The 14,699-nt window shown below is 55.1% G+C and overlaps 15 non-coding genes across 15 annotated transcripts; all 15 read right to left on the reverse strand.

The window, feature by feature from the left end:
* Positions 1–464: 464 nt before the first annotated feature.
* Positions 465–584, reverse strand: LOC126155237 (5S ribosomal RNA). Its single transcript, XR_007532743.1, has one exon. It is a non-coding gene; the product is annotated as a 5S ribosomal RNA (ribosomal RNA).
* Positions 585–1,436: 852 nt separating this feature from the next.
* On the reverse strand, positions 1,437–1,556 carry LOC126155097 (5S ribosomal RNA). The gene has a single exon (XR_007532612.1). It is a non-coding gene; the product is annotated as a 5S ribosomal RNA (ribosomal RNA).
* Positions 1,557–2,407: 851 nt separating this feature from the next.
* LOC126155042 (5S ribosomal RNA) lies at positions 2,408–2,527 on the reverse strand. Its single transcript, XR_007532561.1, has one exon. It is a non-coding gene; the product is annotated as a 5S ribosomal RNA (ribosomal RNA).
* Positions 2,528–3,374: 847 nt separating this feature from the next.
* On the reverse strand, positions 3,375–3,494 carry LOC126155043 (5S ribosomal RNA). The gene has a single exon (XR_007532562.1). It is a non-coding gene; the product is annotated as a 5S ribosomal RNA (ribosomal RNA).
* An 848-nt stretch (positions 3,495–4,342) lies between these two features.
* Positions 4,343–4,462, reverse strand: LOC126154882 (5S ribosomal RNA). The gene has a single exon (XR_007532412.1). It is a non-coding gene; the product is annotated as a 5S ribosomal RNA (ribosomal RNA).
* Positions 4,463–5,316: 854 nt separating this feature from the next.
* On the reverse strand, positions 5,317–5,436 carry LOC126154999 (5S ribosomal RNA). The gene has a single exon (XR_007532520.1). It is a non-coding gene; the product is annotated as a 5S ribosomal RNA (ribosomal RNA).
* An 853-nt stretch (positions 5,437–6,289) lies between these two features.
* On the reverse strand, positions 6,290–6,409 carry LOC126154883 (5S ribosomal RNA). Its single transcript, XR_007532413.1, has one exon. It is a non-coding gene; the product is annotated as a 5S ribosomal RNA (ribosomal RNA).
* Positions 6,410–7,265: 856 nt separating this feature from the next.
* LOC126154884 (5S ribosomal RNA) lies at positions 7,266–7,385 on the reverse strand. The gene has a single exon (XR_007532414.1). It is a non-coding gene; the product is annotated as a 5S ribosomal RNA (ribosomal RNA).
* Positions 7,386–8,237: 852 nt separating this feature from the next.
* Positions 8,238–8,357, reverse strand: LOC126154886 (5S ribosomal RNA). The gene has a single exon (XR_007532415.1). It is a non-coding gene; the product is annotated as a 5S ribosomal RNA (ribosomal RNA).
* Positions 8,358–9,203: 846 nt separating this feature from the next.
* LOC126155270 (5S ribosomal RNA) lies at positions 9,204–9,323 on the reverse strand. Its single transcript, XR_007532774.1, has one exon. It is a non-coding gene; the product is annotated as a 5S ribosomal RNA (ribosomal RNA).
* Positions 9,324–10,169: 846 nt separating this feature from the next.
* On the reverse strand, positions 10,170–10,289 carry LOC126155069 (5S ribosomal RNA). The gene has a single exon (XR_007532586.1). It is a non-coding gene; the product is annotated as a 5S ribosomal RNA (ribosomal RNA).
* An 847-nt stretch (positions 10,290–11,136) lies between these two features.
* Positions 11,137–11,256, reverse strand: LOC126154888 (5S ribosomal RNA). The gene has a single exon (XR_007532417.1). It is a non-coding gene; the product is annotated as a 5S ribosomal RNA (ribosomal RNA).
* An 853-nt stretch (positions 11,257–12,109) lies between these two features.
* On the reverse strand, positions 12,110–12,229 carry LOC126155000 (5S ribosomal RNA). Its single transcript, XR_007532521.1, has one exon. It is a non-coding gene; the product is annotated as a 5S ribosomal RNA (ribosomal RNA).
* Positions 12,230–13,081: 852 nt separating this feature from the next.
* LOC126154889 (5S ribosomal RNA) lies at positions 13,082–13,201 on the reverse strand. The gene has a single exon (XR_007532418.1). It is a non-coding gene; the product is annotated as a 5S ribosomal RNA (ribosomal RNA).
* An 846-nt stretch (positions 13,202–14,047) lies between these two features.
* On the reverse strand, positions 14,048–14,167 carry LOC126155070 (5S ribosomal RNA). The gene has a single exon (XR_007532587.1). It is a non-coding gene; the product is annotated as a 5S ribosomal RNA (ribosomal RNA).
* Between the last annotated feature and the right edge of the window lie 532 nt (positions 14,168–14,699).

The following is a 14,699-nucleotide window of genomic DNA, read 5'->3' on the forward strand; positions in this document are numbered from 1 at the left end:
CTCACACCAGGTGTCTGCGTAGTTTGCAGTGCATTCGCACCATTCCTATCCCTGTCCCTGTCCCCGTCCCGACTTGTCCCGACTTTGCTCGACTGCCGCTCGCTGCCGCTCGGGTCGTGGTCCATATGACAGCGCAAGCACGACAAACGTCTGCGGGACGAGACGAGACGAGACGAGACGACTAAGGAATAAATTCGTGGTTACAAATCAAATTTGGAACTCTACATTCCAACACAACAATAGGCGGTGACGTATTTCAGAAATCACCTGCCAATTCGTACTGTTTTGTCGTTTTCAAAGTCTTCTTGGCAAACTTGGTTAGCACATTCTCCCTCAAACTGAGTTAATTACTGCATTTTCGTACCATTACAGTAGTTTAAAAGGCTTAAGGAAGCATCTTTGTCACAACAGAAACGTAGTTTGAAAATTGGGCTGGCGACATAACAAAAAAAAAACGGGAAGGGAGCCAACAGCACCCGGGTTTCCCCAGGCGGTCACCCATCCAAGTACTAGCCGGGCCCGATGATGCTTAACTTCGGAGATCGGACGAGAACCGGTGTATTCATCATGGTATGGCCGTTGGCGCTCATCTAATGTAGGAGCACGGCAGAATTCGCGTTCGGCTTTTCTCACAACACACAAAATGTTAGTTTTCGGCCGCATTTGACGAAAGCGCTTCCTTCCGCAAACCGCCAGTTCCTCGAGGACGGCGCGGGGAGGCGCGCCCGGCGTCCCAGCAGAGTGACGGCCGAATTGGCGGGCGCACCGCCGCGTGTGTGAGACGCACTGCTGCTCGTTGCACCCCCTGTCATTCGCTGGGCGCGTTCAGCCTTCGACACTAGCGGAGGACGCATCTTGTCCCTGGTGTTCAGCGGAGGGCCTGTGCGGGGTGTGGCAGTGTCGTGCTGGAGGGCCCACTGGTAGCGATGTGGGCTTCCTCGCCTCGCCTCGCCTCGCCTCGCCTCGCCTCTTCTCACACCAGGTGTCTGCGTAGTTTGCAGTGCATTCGCACCATTCCTATCCCTGTCCCTGTCCCCGTCCCGACTTGTCCCGACTTTGCTCGACTGCCGCTCGCTGCCGCTCGGGTCGTGGTCCATATGACAGCGCAAGGACGACAAACGTCTGCGGGACGAGACGAGACGAGACGAGACGACTAAGGAATAAATTCGTGGTTACAAATCAAATTTGGAACTCTACATTCCAACACAACAATAGGCGGTGACGTATTTCAGAAATCACCTGCCAATTCGTACTGTTTTGTCGTTTTCAAAGTCTTCTTGGCAAACTTGGTTAGCACATTCTCCCTCAAACTGAGTTAATTACTGCATTTTCGTACCATTACAGTAGTTTAAAAGGCTTAAGGGGGCATCTTTGTCACAACAGAAACGTAGTTTGAAAATTGGGCTGGCGACATAACAAAAAAAAAACGGGAAGGGAGCCAACAGCACCCGGGTTTCCCCAGGCGGTCACCCATCCAAGTACTAGCCGGGCCCGATGATGCTTAACTTCGGTGATCGGACGAGAACCGGTGTACTCATCATGGTATGGCCGTTGGCGCTCATCTAATGTAGGAGCACGGCAGAATTCGCGTTCGGCTTTTCTCACAACACACAAAATGTTAGTTTTCGGCCGCATTTGACGAAAGCGCTTCCTTCCGCAACCGCCAGTTCCTCGAGGACGGCGCGGGGAGGCGCGCCCGGCGTCCCAGCAGAGTGACGGCCGAATTGGCGGGCGCACCGCCGCGTGTGTGAGACGCACTGCTGCTCGTTGCACCCCCTGTCATTCGCTGGGCGCGTTCAGCCTTCGACACTAGCGGAGGACGCATCTTGTCCCTGGTGTTCAGCGGAGGGCCTGTGCGGGGTGTGGCAGTGTCGTGCTGGAGGGCCCACTGGTAGCGATGTGGGCTTCCTCGCCTCGCCTCGCCTCGCCTCGCCTCGCCTCTTCTCACACCAGGTGTCTGCGTAGTTTGCAGTGCATTCGCACCATTCCTATCCCTGTCCCTGTCCCCGTCCCGACTTGTCCCGACTTTGCTCGACTGCCGCTCGCTGCCGCTCGGGTCGTGGTCCATATGACAGCGCAAGGACGACAAACGTCTGCGGGACGAGACGAGACGAGACGAGACGACTAAGGAATAAATTCGTGGTTACAAATCAAATTTGGAACTCTACATTCCAACACAACAATAGGCGGTGACGTATTTCAGAAATCACCTGCCAATTCGTACTGTTTTGTCGTTTTCAAAGTCTTCTTGGCAAACTTGGTTAGCACATTCTCCCTCAAACTGAGTTAATTGCTGCATTTTCGTACCATTACAGTAGTTTAAAAGGCTTAAGGAAGCATCTTTGTCACAACAGAAACGTAGTTTGAAAATTGGGCTGGCGACATAACAAAAAAAAAACGGGAAGGGAGCCAACAGCAGCCGGGTTTCCCCAGGCGGTCACCCATCCAAGTACTAGCCGGGCCCGATGATGCTTAACTTCGGTGATCGGACGAGAACCGGTGTATTCATCATGGTATGGCCGTTGGCGCTCATCTAATGTAGGAGCACGGCAGAATTCGCGTTCGGCTTTTCTCACAACACACAAAATGTTAGTTTTCGGCCGCATTTGACGAAAGCGCTTCCTTCCGCAACCGCCAGTTCCTCGAGGACGGCGCGGGGAGGCGCGCCCGGCGTCCCAGCAGAGTGACGGCCGAATTGGCGGGCGCACCGCCGCGTGTGTGAGACGCACTGCTGCTCGTTGCACCCCCTGTCATTCGCTGGGCGCGTTCAGCCTTCGACACTAGCGGAGGACGCATCTTGTCCCTGGTGTTCAGCGGAGGGCCTGTGCGGGGTGTGGCAGTGTCGTGCTGGAGGGCCCACTGGTAGCGATGTGGGCTTCCTCGCCTCGCCTCGCCTCGCCTCGCCGCGCCTCACACCAGGTGTCTGCGTTGTTTGCAGTGCATTCGCACCATTCCTATCCCTGTCCCTGTCCCCGTCCCGACTTGTCCCGACTTTGCTCGACTGCCGCTCGCTGCCGCTCGGGTCGTGGTCCATATGACAGCGCAAGCACGACAAACGTCTGCGGGACGAGACGAGACGAGACGAGACGACTAAGGATTAAATTCGTGGTTACAAATCATATTTGGAACTCTACACTCCTACACAACAATAGGCGGTGACGTATTTCAGAAATCACCTGCCAATTCGTACTGTTTTGTCGTTTTCAAAGTCTTCTTGGCAAACTTGGTTAGCACATTCTCCCTCAAACTGAGTTAATTACTGCATTTTCGTACCATTACAGTAGTTTAAAAGGCTTAAGGAAGCATCTTTGTCACAACAGAAACGTAGTTTGAAAATTGGGCTGGCGACATAACAAAAAAAAAAACGGGAAGGGAGCCAACAGCAGCCGGGTTTCCCCAGGCGGTCACCCATCCAAGTACTAGCCGGGCCCGATGATGCTTAACTTCGGTGATCGGACGAGAACCGGTGTATTCATCATGGTATGGCCGTTGGCGCTCATCTAATGTAGGAGCACGGCAGAATTCGCGTTCGGCTTTTCTCACAACACACAAAATGTTAGTTTTCGGCCGCATTTGACGAAAGCGCTTCCTTCCGCAACCGCCAGTTCCTCGAGGACGGCGCGGGGAGGCGCGCCCGGCGTCCCAGCAGAGTGACGGCCGAATTGGCGGGCGCACCGCCGCGTGTGTGAGACGCACTGCTGCTCGTTGCACCCCCTGTCATTCGCTGGGCGCGTTCAGCCTTCGACACTAGCGGAGGACGCATCTTGTCCCTGGTGTTCAGCGGAGGGCCTGTGCGGGGTGTGGCAGTGTCGTGCTGGAGGGCCCACTGGTAGCGATGTGGGCTTCCTCGCCTCGCCTCGCCTCGCCTCGCCGCGCCTCACACCAGGTGTCTGCGTTGTTTGCAGTGCATTCGCACCATTCCTATCCCTGTCCCTGTCCCCGTCCCGACTTGTCCCGACTTTGCTCGACTGCCGCTCGCTGCCGCTCGGGTCGTGGTCCATATGACAGCGCAAGCACGACAAACGTCTGCGGGACGAGACGAGACGAGACGAGACGACTAAGGATTAAATTCGTGGTTACAAATCATATTTGGAACTCTACACTCCTACACAACAATAGGCGGTGACGTATTTCAGAAATCACCTGCCAATTCGTACTGTTTTGTCGTTTTCAAAGTCTTCTTGGCAAACTTGGTTAGCACATTCTCCCTCAAACTGAGTTAATTACTGCATTTTCGTACCATTACAGTAGTTTAAAAGGCTTAAGGAAGCATCTTTGTCACAACAGAAACGTAGTTTGAAAATTGGGCTGGCGACATAACAAAAAAAAAAAACGGGAAGGGAGCCAACAGCACCCGGGTTTCCCCAGGCGGTCACCCATCCAAGTACTAGCCGGGCCCGATGATGCTTAACTTCGGTGATCGGACGAGAACCGGTGTATTCATCATGGTATGGCCGTTGGCGCTCATCTAATGTAGGAGCACGGCAGAATTCGCGTTCGGCTTTTCTCACAACACACAAAATGTTAGTTTTCGGCCGCATTTGACGAAAGCGCTTCCTTCCGCAACCGCCAGTTCCTCGAGGACGGCGCGGGGAGGCGCGCCCGGCGTCCCAGCAGAGTGACGGCCGAATTGGCGGGCGCACCGCCGCGTGTGTGAGACGCACTGCTGCTCGTTGCACCCCCTGTCATTCGCTGGGCGCGTTCAGCCTTCGACACTAGCGAAGGACGCATCTTGTCCCTGGTGTTCAGCGGAGGGCCTGTGCGGGGTGTGGCAGTGTCGTGCTGGAGGGCCCACTGGTAGCGATGTGGGCTTCCTCGCCTCGCCTCGCCTCGCCTCGCCTCGCCTCTTCTCACACCAGGTGTCTGCGTAGTTTGCAGTGCATTCGCACCATTCCTATCCCTGTCCCTGTCCCCGTCCCGACTTGTCCCGACTTTGCTCGACTGCCGCTCGCTGCCGCTCGGGTCGTGGTCCATATGACAGCGCAAGGACGACAAACGTCTGCGGGACGAGACGAGACGAGACGAGACGACTAAGGAATAAATTCGTGGTTACAAATCAAATTTGGAACTCTACATTCCAACACAACAATAGGCGGTGACGTATTTCAGAAATCACCTGCCAATTCGTACTGTTTTGTCGTTTTCAAAGTCTTCTTGGCAAACTTGGTTAGCACATTCTCCCTCAAACTGAGTTAATTACTGCATTTTCGTACCATTACAGTAGTTTAAAAGGCTTAAGGAAGCATCTTTGTCACAACAGAAACGTAGTTTGAAAATTGGGCTGGCGACATAACAAAAAAAAAAAAACGGGAAGGGAGCCAACAGCACCCGGGTTTCCCCACGCGGTCACCCATCCAAGTACTAGCCGGGCCCGATGATGCTTAACTTCGGTGATCGGACGAGAACCGGTGTATTCATCATGGTATGGCCGTTGGCGCTCATCTAATGTAGGAGCACGGCAGAATTCGCGTTCGGCTTTTCTCACAACACACAAAATGTTAGTTTTCGGCCGCATTTGACGAAAGCGCTTCCTTCCGCAACCGCCAGTTCCTCGAGGACGGCGCGGGGAGGCGCGCCCGGCGTCCCAGCAGAGTGACGGCCGAATTGGCGGGCGCACCGCCGCGTGTGTGAGACGCACTGCTGCTCGTTGCACCCCCTGTCATTCGCTGGGCGCGTTCAGCCTTCGACACTAGCGGAGGACGCATCTTGTCCCTGGTGTTCAGCGGAGGGCCTGTGCGGGGTGTGGCAGTGTCGTGCTGGAGGGCCCACTGGTAGCGATGTGGGCTTCCTCGCCTCGCCTCGCCTCGCCTCGCCTCGCCTCTTCTCACACCAGGTGTCTGCGTAGTTTGCAGTGCATTCGCACCATTACTATCCCTGTCCCTGTCCCCGTCCCGACTTGTCCCGACTTTGCTCGACTGCCGCTCGCTGCCGCTCGGGTCGTGGTCCATAGGACAGCGCAAGGACGACAAACGTCTGCGGGACGAGACGAGACGAGACGAGACGACTAAGGAATAAATTCGTGGTTACAAATCAAATTTGGAACTCTACATTCCAACACAACAATAGGCGGTGACGTATTTCAGAAATCACCTGCCAATTCGTACTGTTTTGTCGTTTTCAAAGTCTTCTTGGCAAACTTGGTTAGCACATTCTCCCTCAAACTGAGTTAATTACTGCATTTTCGTACCATTACAGTAGTTTAAAAGGCTTAAGGAAGCATCTTTGTCACAACAGAAACGTAGTTTGAAAATTGGGCTGGCGACATAACAAAAAAAAAAAACGGGAAGAGAGCCAACAGCACCCGGGTTTCCCCAGGCGGTCACCCATCCAAGTACTAGCCGGGCCCGATGATGCTTAACTTCGGTGATCGGACGAGAACCGGTGTATTCATCATGGTATGGCCGTTGGCGCTCATCTAATGTAGGAGCACGGCCGAATTCGCGTTCGGCTTTTCTCACAACACACAAAATGTTAGTTTTCGGCCGCATTTGACGAAAGCGCTTCCTTCCGCAACCGCCAGTTCCTCGAGGACGGCGCGGGGAGGCGCGCCCGGCGTCCCAGCAGAGTGACGGCCGAATTGGCGGGCGCACCGCCGCGTGTGTGAGACGCACTGCTGCTCGTTGCACCCCCTGTCATTCGCTGGGCGCGTTCAGCCTTCGACACTAGCGGAGGACGCATCTTGTCCCTGGTGTTCAGCGGAGGGCCTGTGCGGGGTGTGGCAGTGTCGTGCTGGAGGGCCCACTGGTAGCGATGTGGGCTTCCTCGCCTCGCCTCGCCTCGCCTCGCCTCGCCTCGCCGCGCCTCACACCAGGTGTCTGCGTTGTTTGCAGTGCATTCGCACCATTCCTATCCCTGTCCCTGTCCCCGTCCCGACTTGTCCCGACTTTGCTCGACTGCCGCTCGCTGCCGCACGGGTCGTGGTCCATATGACAGCGCAAGCACGACAAACGTCTGCGGGACGAGACGAGACGAGACGAGACGACTAAGAATTAAATTCGTGGTTACAAATCATATTTGGAACTCTACACTCCTACACAACAATAGGCGGTGACGTATTTCAGAAATCACCTGCCAATTCGTACTGTTTTGTCGTTTTCAAAGTCTTCTTGGCAAACTTGCTTAGCACATTCTCCCTCAAACTGAGTTAATTACTGCATTTTCGTACCATTACAGTAGTTTAAAAGGCTTAAGGAAGCATCTTTGTCACAACAGAAACGTAGTTTGAAAATTGGGCTGGCGACATAACAAAAAAAAAACGGGAAGGGAGCCAACAGCACCCGGGTTTCCCCAGGCGGTCACCCATCCAAGTACTAGCCGGGCCCGATGATGCTTAACTTCGGTGATCGGACGAGAACCGGTGTATTCATCATGGTATGGCCGTTGGCGCTCATCTAATGTAGGAGCACGGCAGAATTCGCGTTCGGCTTTTCTCACAACACACAAAATGTTAGTTTTCGGCCGCATTTGACGAAAGCGCTTCCTTCCGCAACCGCCAGTTCCTCGAGGACGGCGCGGGGAGGCGCGCCCGGCGTCCCAGCAGAGTGACGGCCGAATTGGCGGGCGCACCGCCGCGTGTGTGAGACGCACTGCTGCTCGTTGCACCCCCTGTCATTCGCTGGGCGCGTTCAGCCTTCGACACTAGCGGAGGACGCATCTTGTCCCTGGTGTTCAGCGGAGGGCCTGTGCGGGGTGTGGCAGTGTCGTGCTGGAGGGCCCACTGGTAGCGATGTGGGCTTCCTCGCCTCGCCTCGCCTCGCCTCGCCTCGCCTCTTCTCACACCAGGTGTCTGCGTAGTTTGCAGTGCATTCGCACCATTACTATCCCTGTCCCTGTCCCCGTCCAGACTTGTCCCGACTTTGCTCGACTGCCGCTCGCTGCCGCTCGGGTCGTGGTCCATAGGACAGCGCAAGGACGACAAACGTCTGCGGGACGAGACGAGACGAGACGAGACGACTAAGGAATAAATTCGTGGTTACAAATCAAATTTGGAACTCTACATTCCAACACAACAATAGGCGGTGACGTATTTCAGAAATCACCTGCCAATTCGTACTGTTTTGTCGTTTTCAAAGTCTTCTTGGCAAACTTGGTTAGCACATTCTCCCTCAAACTGAGTTAATTACTGCATTTTCGTACCATTACAGTAGTTTAAAAGGCTTAAGGAAGCATCTTTGTCACAACAGAAACGTAGTTTGAAAATTGGGCTGGCGACATAACAAAAAAAAAAACGGGAAGGGAGCCAACAGCACCCGGGTTTCCCCAGGCGGTCACCCATCCAAGTACTAGCCGGGCCCGATGATGCTTAACTTCGGTGATCGGACGAGAACCGGTGTATTCATCATGGTATGGCCGTTGGCGCTCATCTAATGTAGGAGCACGGCCGAATTCGCGTTCGGCTTTTCTCACAACACACAAAATGTTAGTTTTCGGCCGCATTTGACGAAAGCGCTTCCTTCCGCAACCGCCAGTTCCTCGAGGACGGCGCGGGGAGGCGCGCCCGGCGTCCCAGCAGAGTGACGGCCGAATTGGCGGGCGCACCGCCGCGTGTGTGAGACGCACTGCTGCTCGTTGCACCCCCTGTCATTCGCTGGGCGCGTTCAGCCTTCGACACTAGCGGAGGACGCATCTTGTCCCTGGTGTTCAGCGGAGGGCCTGTGCGGGGTGTGGCAGTGTCGTGCTGGAGGGCCCACTGGTAGCGATGTGGGCCTCCTCGCCTCGCCTCGCCTCGCCTCGCCGCGCCTCACACCAGGTGTCTGCGTTGTTTGCAGTGCATTCGCACCATTCCTATCCCTGTCCCTGTCCCCGTCCCGACTTGTCCCGACTTTGCTCGACTGCCGCTCGCTGCCGCTCGGGTCGTGGTCCATATGACAGCGCAAGCACGACAAACGTCTGCGGGACGAGACGAGACGAGACGAGACGACTAAGAATTAAATTCGTGGTTACAAATCATATTTGGAACTCTACACTCCTACACAACAATAGGCGGTGACGTATTTCAGAAATCACCTGCCAATTCGTACTGTTTTGTCGTTTTCAAAGTCTTCTTGGCAAACTTGGTTAGCACATTCTCCCTCAAACTGAGTTAATTACTGCATTTTCGTACCATTACAGTAGTTTAAAAGGCTTAAGGAAGCATCTTTGTCACAACAGAAACGTAGTTTGAAAATTGGGCTGGCGACATAACAAAAAAAAAACGGGAAGGGAGCCAACAGCACCCGGGTTTCCCCAGGCGGTCACCCATCCAAGTACTAGCCGGGCCCGATGATGCTTAACTTCGGTGATTGGACGAGAACCGGTGTATTCATCATGGTATGGCCGTTGGCGCTCATCTAATGTAGGAGCACGGCAGAATTCGCGTTCGGCTTTTCTCACAACACACAAAATGTTAGTTTTCGGCCGCATTTGACGAAAGCGCTTCCTTCCGCAACCGCCAGTTCCTCGAGGACGGCGCGGGGAGGCGCGCCCGGCGTCCCAGCAGAGTGACGGCCGAATTGGCGGGCGCACCGCCGCGTGTGTGAGACGCACTGCTGCTCGTTGCACCCCCTGTCATTCGCTGGGCGCGTTCAGCCTTCGACACTAGCGGAGGACGCATCTTGTCCCTGGTGTTCAGCGGAGGGCCTGTGCGGGGTGTGGCAGTGTCGTGCTGGAGGGCCCACTGGTAGCGATGTGGGCTTCCTCGCCTCGCCTCGCCACGCCTCGCCGCGCCTCACACCAGGTGTCTGCGTAGTTTGCAGTGCATTCGCACCATTCCTATCCCTGTCCCTGTCCCCGTCCCGACTTGTCCCGACTTTGCTCGACTGCCGCTCGCTGCCGCTCGGGTCGTGGTCCATATGACAGCGCAAGGACGACAAACGTCTGCGGGACGAGACGAGACGAGACGAGACGACTAAGGAATAAATTCGTGGTTACAAATCAAATTTGGAACTCTACATTCCAACACAACAATAGGCGGTGACGTATTTCAGAAATCACCTGCCAATTCGTACTGTTTTGTCGTTTTCAAAGTCTTCTTGGCAAACTTGGTTAGCACATTCTCCCTCAAACTGAGTTAATTACTGCATTTTCGTACCATTACAGTAGTTTAAAAGGCTTAAGGAAGCATCTTTGTCACAACAGAAACGTAGTTTGAAAATTGGGCTGGCGACATAACAAAAAAAAAACGGGAAGGGAGCCAACAGCACCCGGGTTTCCCCAGGCGGTCACCCAACCAAGTACTAGCCGGGCCCGATGATGCTTAACTTCGGTGATCGGACGAGAACCGGTGTATTCATCATGGTATGGCCGTTGGCGCTCATCTAATGTAGGAGCACGGCAGAATTCGCGTTCGGCTTTTCTCACAACACACAAAATGTTAGTTTTCGGCCGCATTTGACGAAAGCGCTTCCTTCCGCAACCGCCAGTTCCTCGAGGACGGCGCGGGGAGGCGCGCCCGGCGTCCCAGCAGAGTGACGGCCGAATTGGCGGGCGCACCGCCGCGTGTGTGAGACGCACTGCTGCTCGTTGCACCCCCTGTCATTCGCTGGGCGCGTTCAGCCTTCGACACTAGCGGAGGACGCATCTTGTCCCTGGTGTTCAGCGGAGGGCCTGTGCGGGGTGTGGCAGTGTCGTGCTGGAGGGCCCACTGGTAGCGATGTGGGCTTCCTCGCCTCGCCTCGCCTCGCCTCGCCGCGCCTCACACCAGGTGTCTGCGTTGTGTGCAGTGCATTCGCACCATTCCTATCCCTGTCCCTGTCCCCGTCCCGACTTGTCCCGACTTTGCTCGACTGCCGCTCGCTGCCGCTCGGGTCGTGGTCCATATGACAGCGCAAGCACGACAAACGTCTGCGGGACGAGACGAGACGAGACGAGACGACTAAGGATTAAATTCGTGGTTACAAATCATATTTGGAACTCTACACTCCTACACAACAATAGGCGGTGACGTATTTCAGAAATCACCTGCCAATTCATACTGTTTTGTCGTTTTCAAAGTCTTCTTGGCAAACTTGGTTAGCACATTCTCCCTCAAACTGAGTTAATTACTGCATTTTCGTACCATTACAGTAGTTTAAAAGGCTTAAGGAAGCATCTTTGTCACAACAGAAACGTAGTTTGAAAATTGGGCTGGCGACATAACAAAAAAAAAAACGGGAAGGGAGCCAACAGCACCCGGGTTTCCCCAGGCGGTCACCCATCCAAGTACTAGCCGGGCCCGATGATGCTTAACTTCGGTGATCGGACGAGAACCGGTGTATTCATCATGGTATGGCCGTTGGCGCTCATCTAATGTAGGAGCACGGCAGAATTCGCGTTCGGCTTTTCTCACAACACACAAAATGTTAGTTTTCGGCCGCATTTGACGAAAGCGCTTCCTTCCGCAACCGCCAGTTCCTCGAGGACGGCGCGGGGAGGCGCGCCCGGCGTCCCAGCAGAGTGACGGCCGAATTGGCGGGCGCACCGCCGCGTGTGTGAGACGCACTGCTGCTCGTTGCACCCCCTGTCATTCGCTGGGCGCGTTCAGCCTTCGACACTAGCGAAGGACGCATCTTGTCCCTGGTGTTCAGCGGAGGGCCTGTGCGGGGTGTGGCAGTGTCGTGCTGGAGGGCCCACTGGTAGCGATGTGGGCTTCCTCGCCTCGCCTCGCCTCGCCTCGCCTCGCCTCTTCTCACACCAGGTGTCTGCGTAGTTTGCAGTGCATTCGCACCATTCCTATCCCTGTCCCTGTCCCCGTCCCGACTTGTCCCGACTTTGCTCGACTGCCGCTCGCTGCCGCTCGGGTCGTGGTCCATATGACAGCGCAAGGACGACAAACGTCTGCGGGACGAGACGAGACGAGACGAGACGACTAAGGAATAAATTCGTGGTTACAAATCAAATTTGGAACTCTACATTCCAACACAACAATAGGCGGTGACGTATTTCAGAAATCACCTGCCAATTCGTACTGTTTTGTCGTTTTCAAAGTCTTCTTGGCAAACTTGGTTAGCACATTCTCCCTCAAACTGAGTTAATTACTGCATTTTCGTACCATTACAGTAGTTTAAAAGGCTTAAGGAAGCATCTTTGTCACAACAGAAACGTAGTTTGAAAATTGGGCTGGCGACATAACAAAAAAAAAAAACGGGAAGGGAGCCAACAGCACCCGGGTTTCCCCACGCGGTCACCCATCCAAGTACTAGCCGGGCCCGATGATGCTTAACTTCGGTGATCGGACGAGAACCGGTGTATTCATCATGGTATGGCCGTTGGCGCTCATCTAATGTAGGAGCACGGCAGAATTCGCGTTCGGCTTTTCTCACAACACACAAAATGTTAGTTTTCGGCCGCATTTGACGAAAGCGCTTCCTTCCGCAACCGCCAGTTCCTCGAGGACGGCGCGGGGAGGCGCGCCCGGCGTCCCAGCAGAGTGACGGCCGAATTGGCGGGCGCACCGCCGCGTGTGTGAGACGCACTGCTGCTCGTTGCACCCCCTGTCATTCGCTGGGCGCGTTCAGCCTTCGACACTAGCGGAGGACGCATCTTGTCCCTGGTGTTCAGCGGAGGGCCTGTGCGGGGTGTGGCAGTGTCGTGCTGGAGGGCCCACTGGTAGCGATGTGGGCTTCCTCGCCTCGCCTCGCCTCGCCTCGCCTCGCCTCTTCTCACACCAGGTGTCTGCGTAGTTTGCAGTGCATTCGCACCATTACTATCCCTGTCCCTGTCCCCGTCCCGACTTGTCCCGACTTTGCTCGACTGCCGCTCGCTGCCGCTCGGGTCGTGGTCCATAGGACAGCGCAAGGACGACAAACGTCTGCGGGACGAGACGAGACGAGACGAGACGACTAAGGAATAAATTCGTGGTTACAAATCAAATTTGGAACTCTACATTCCAACACAACAATAGGCGGTGACGTATTTCAGAAATCACCTGCCAATTCGTACTGTTTTGTCGTTTTCAAAGTCTTCTTGGCAAACTTGGTTAGCACATTCTCCCTCAAACTGAGTTAATTACTGCATTTTCGTACCATTACAGTAGTTTAAAAGGCTTAAGGAAGCATCTTTGTCACAACAGAAACGTAGTTTGAAAATTGGGCTGGCGACATAACAAAAAAAAAAACGGGAAGGGAGCCAACAGCACCCGGGTTTCCCCAGGCGGTCACCCATCCAAGTACTAGCCGGGCCCGATGATGCTTAACTTCGGTGATCGGACGAGAACCGGTGTATTCATCATGGTATGGCCGTTGGCGCTCATCTAATGTAGGAGCACGGCCGAATTCGCGTTCGGCTTTTCTCACAACACACAAAATGTTAGTTTTCGGCCGCATTTGACGAAAGCGCTTCCTTCCGCAACCGCCAGTTCCTCGAGGACGGCGCGGGGAGGCGCGCCCGGCGTCCCAGCAGAGTGACGGCCGAATTGGCGGGCGCACCGCCGCGTGTGTGAGACGCACTGCTGCTCGTTGCACCCCCTGTCATTCGCTGGGCGCGTTCAGCCTTCGACACTAGCGGAGGACGCATCTTGTCCCTGGTGTTCAGCGGAGGGCCTGTGCGGGGTGTGGCAGTGTCGTGCTGGAGGGCCCACTGGTAGCGATGTGGGCTTCCTCGCCTCGCCTCGCCTCGCCTCGCCGCGCCTCACACCAGGTGTCTGCGTTGTTTGCAGTGCATTCGCACCATTCCTATCCCTGTCCCTGTCCCCGTCCCGACTTGTCCCGACTTTGCTCGACTGCCGCTCGCTGCCGCTCGGGTCGTGGTCCATATGACAGCGCAAGGACGACAAACGTCTGCGGGACGAGACGAGACGAGACGAGACGACTAAGGAATAAATTCGTGGTTACAAATCAAATTTGGAACTCTACATTCCAACACAACAATAGGCGGTGACGTATTTCAGAAATCACCTGCCAATTCGTACTGTTTTGTCGTTTTCAAAGTCTTCTTGGCAAACTTGGTTAGCACATTCTCCCTCAAACTGAGTTAATTACTGCATTTTCGTACCATTACAGTAGTTTAAGAGGCTTAAGGAAGCATCTTTGTCACAACAGAAACGTAGTTTGAAAATTGGGCTGGCGACATAACAAAAAAAAAACGGGAAGGGAGCCAACAGCACCCGGGTTTCCCCAGGCGGTCACCCAACCAAGTACTAGCCGGGCCCGATGATGCTTAACTTCGGTGATCGGACGAGAACCGGTGTATTCATCATGGTATGGCCGTTGGCGCTCATCTAATGTAGGAGCACGGCAGAATTCGCGTTCGGCTTTTCTCACAACACACAAAATGTTAGTTTTCGGCCGCATTTGACGAAAGCGCTTCCTTCCGCAACCGCCAGTTCCTCGAGGACGGCGCGGGGAGGCGCGCCCGGCGTCCCAGCAGAGTGACGGCCGAATTGGCGGGCGCACCGCCGCGTGTGTGAGACGCACTGCTGCTCGTTGCACCCCCTGTCATTCGCTGGGCGCGTTCAGCCTTCGACACTAGCGGAGGACGCATCTTGTCCCTGGTGTTCAGCGGAGGGCCTGTGCGGGGTGTGGCAGTGTCGTGCTGGAGGGCCCACTGGTAGCGATGTGGGCTTCCTCGCCTCGCCTCGCCTCGCCTCGCCTCGCCTCTTCTCACACCAGGTGTCTGCGTAGTTTGCAGTGCATTCGCACCATTCCTATCCCTGTCCCTGTCCCCGTCCCGATTTGTCCCGACTTTGCTCGACTGCCGCTCGCTGCCGCTCGGGTCGTGGTCCATATGACAGCGCAAGGACGACA

This window comes from Schistocerca cancellata, unplaced genomic scaffold (genome assembly GCF_023864275.1).
Source record: "Schistocerca cancellata isolate TAMUIC-IGC-003103 unplaced genomic scaffold, iqSchCanc2.1 HiC_scaffold_1100, whole genome shotgun sequence".
NCBI lineage: Eukaryota > Metazoa > Arthropoda > Insecta > Orthoptera > Acrididae > Schistocerca > Schistocerca cancellata.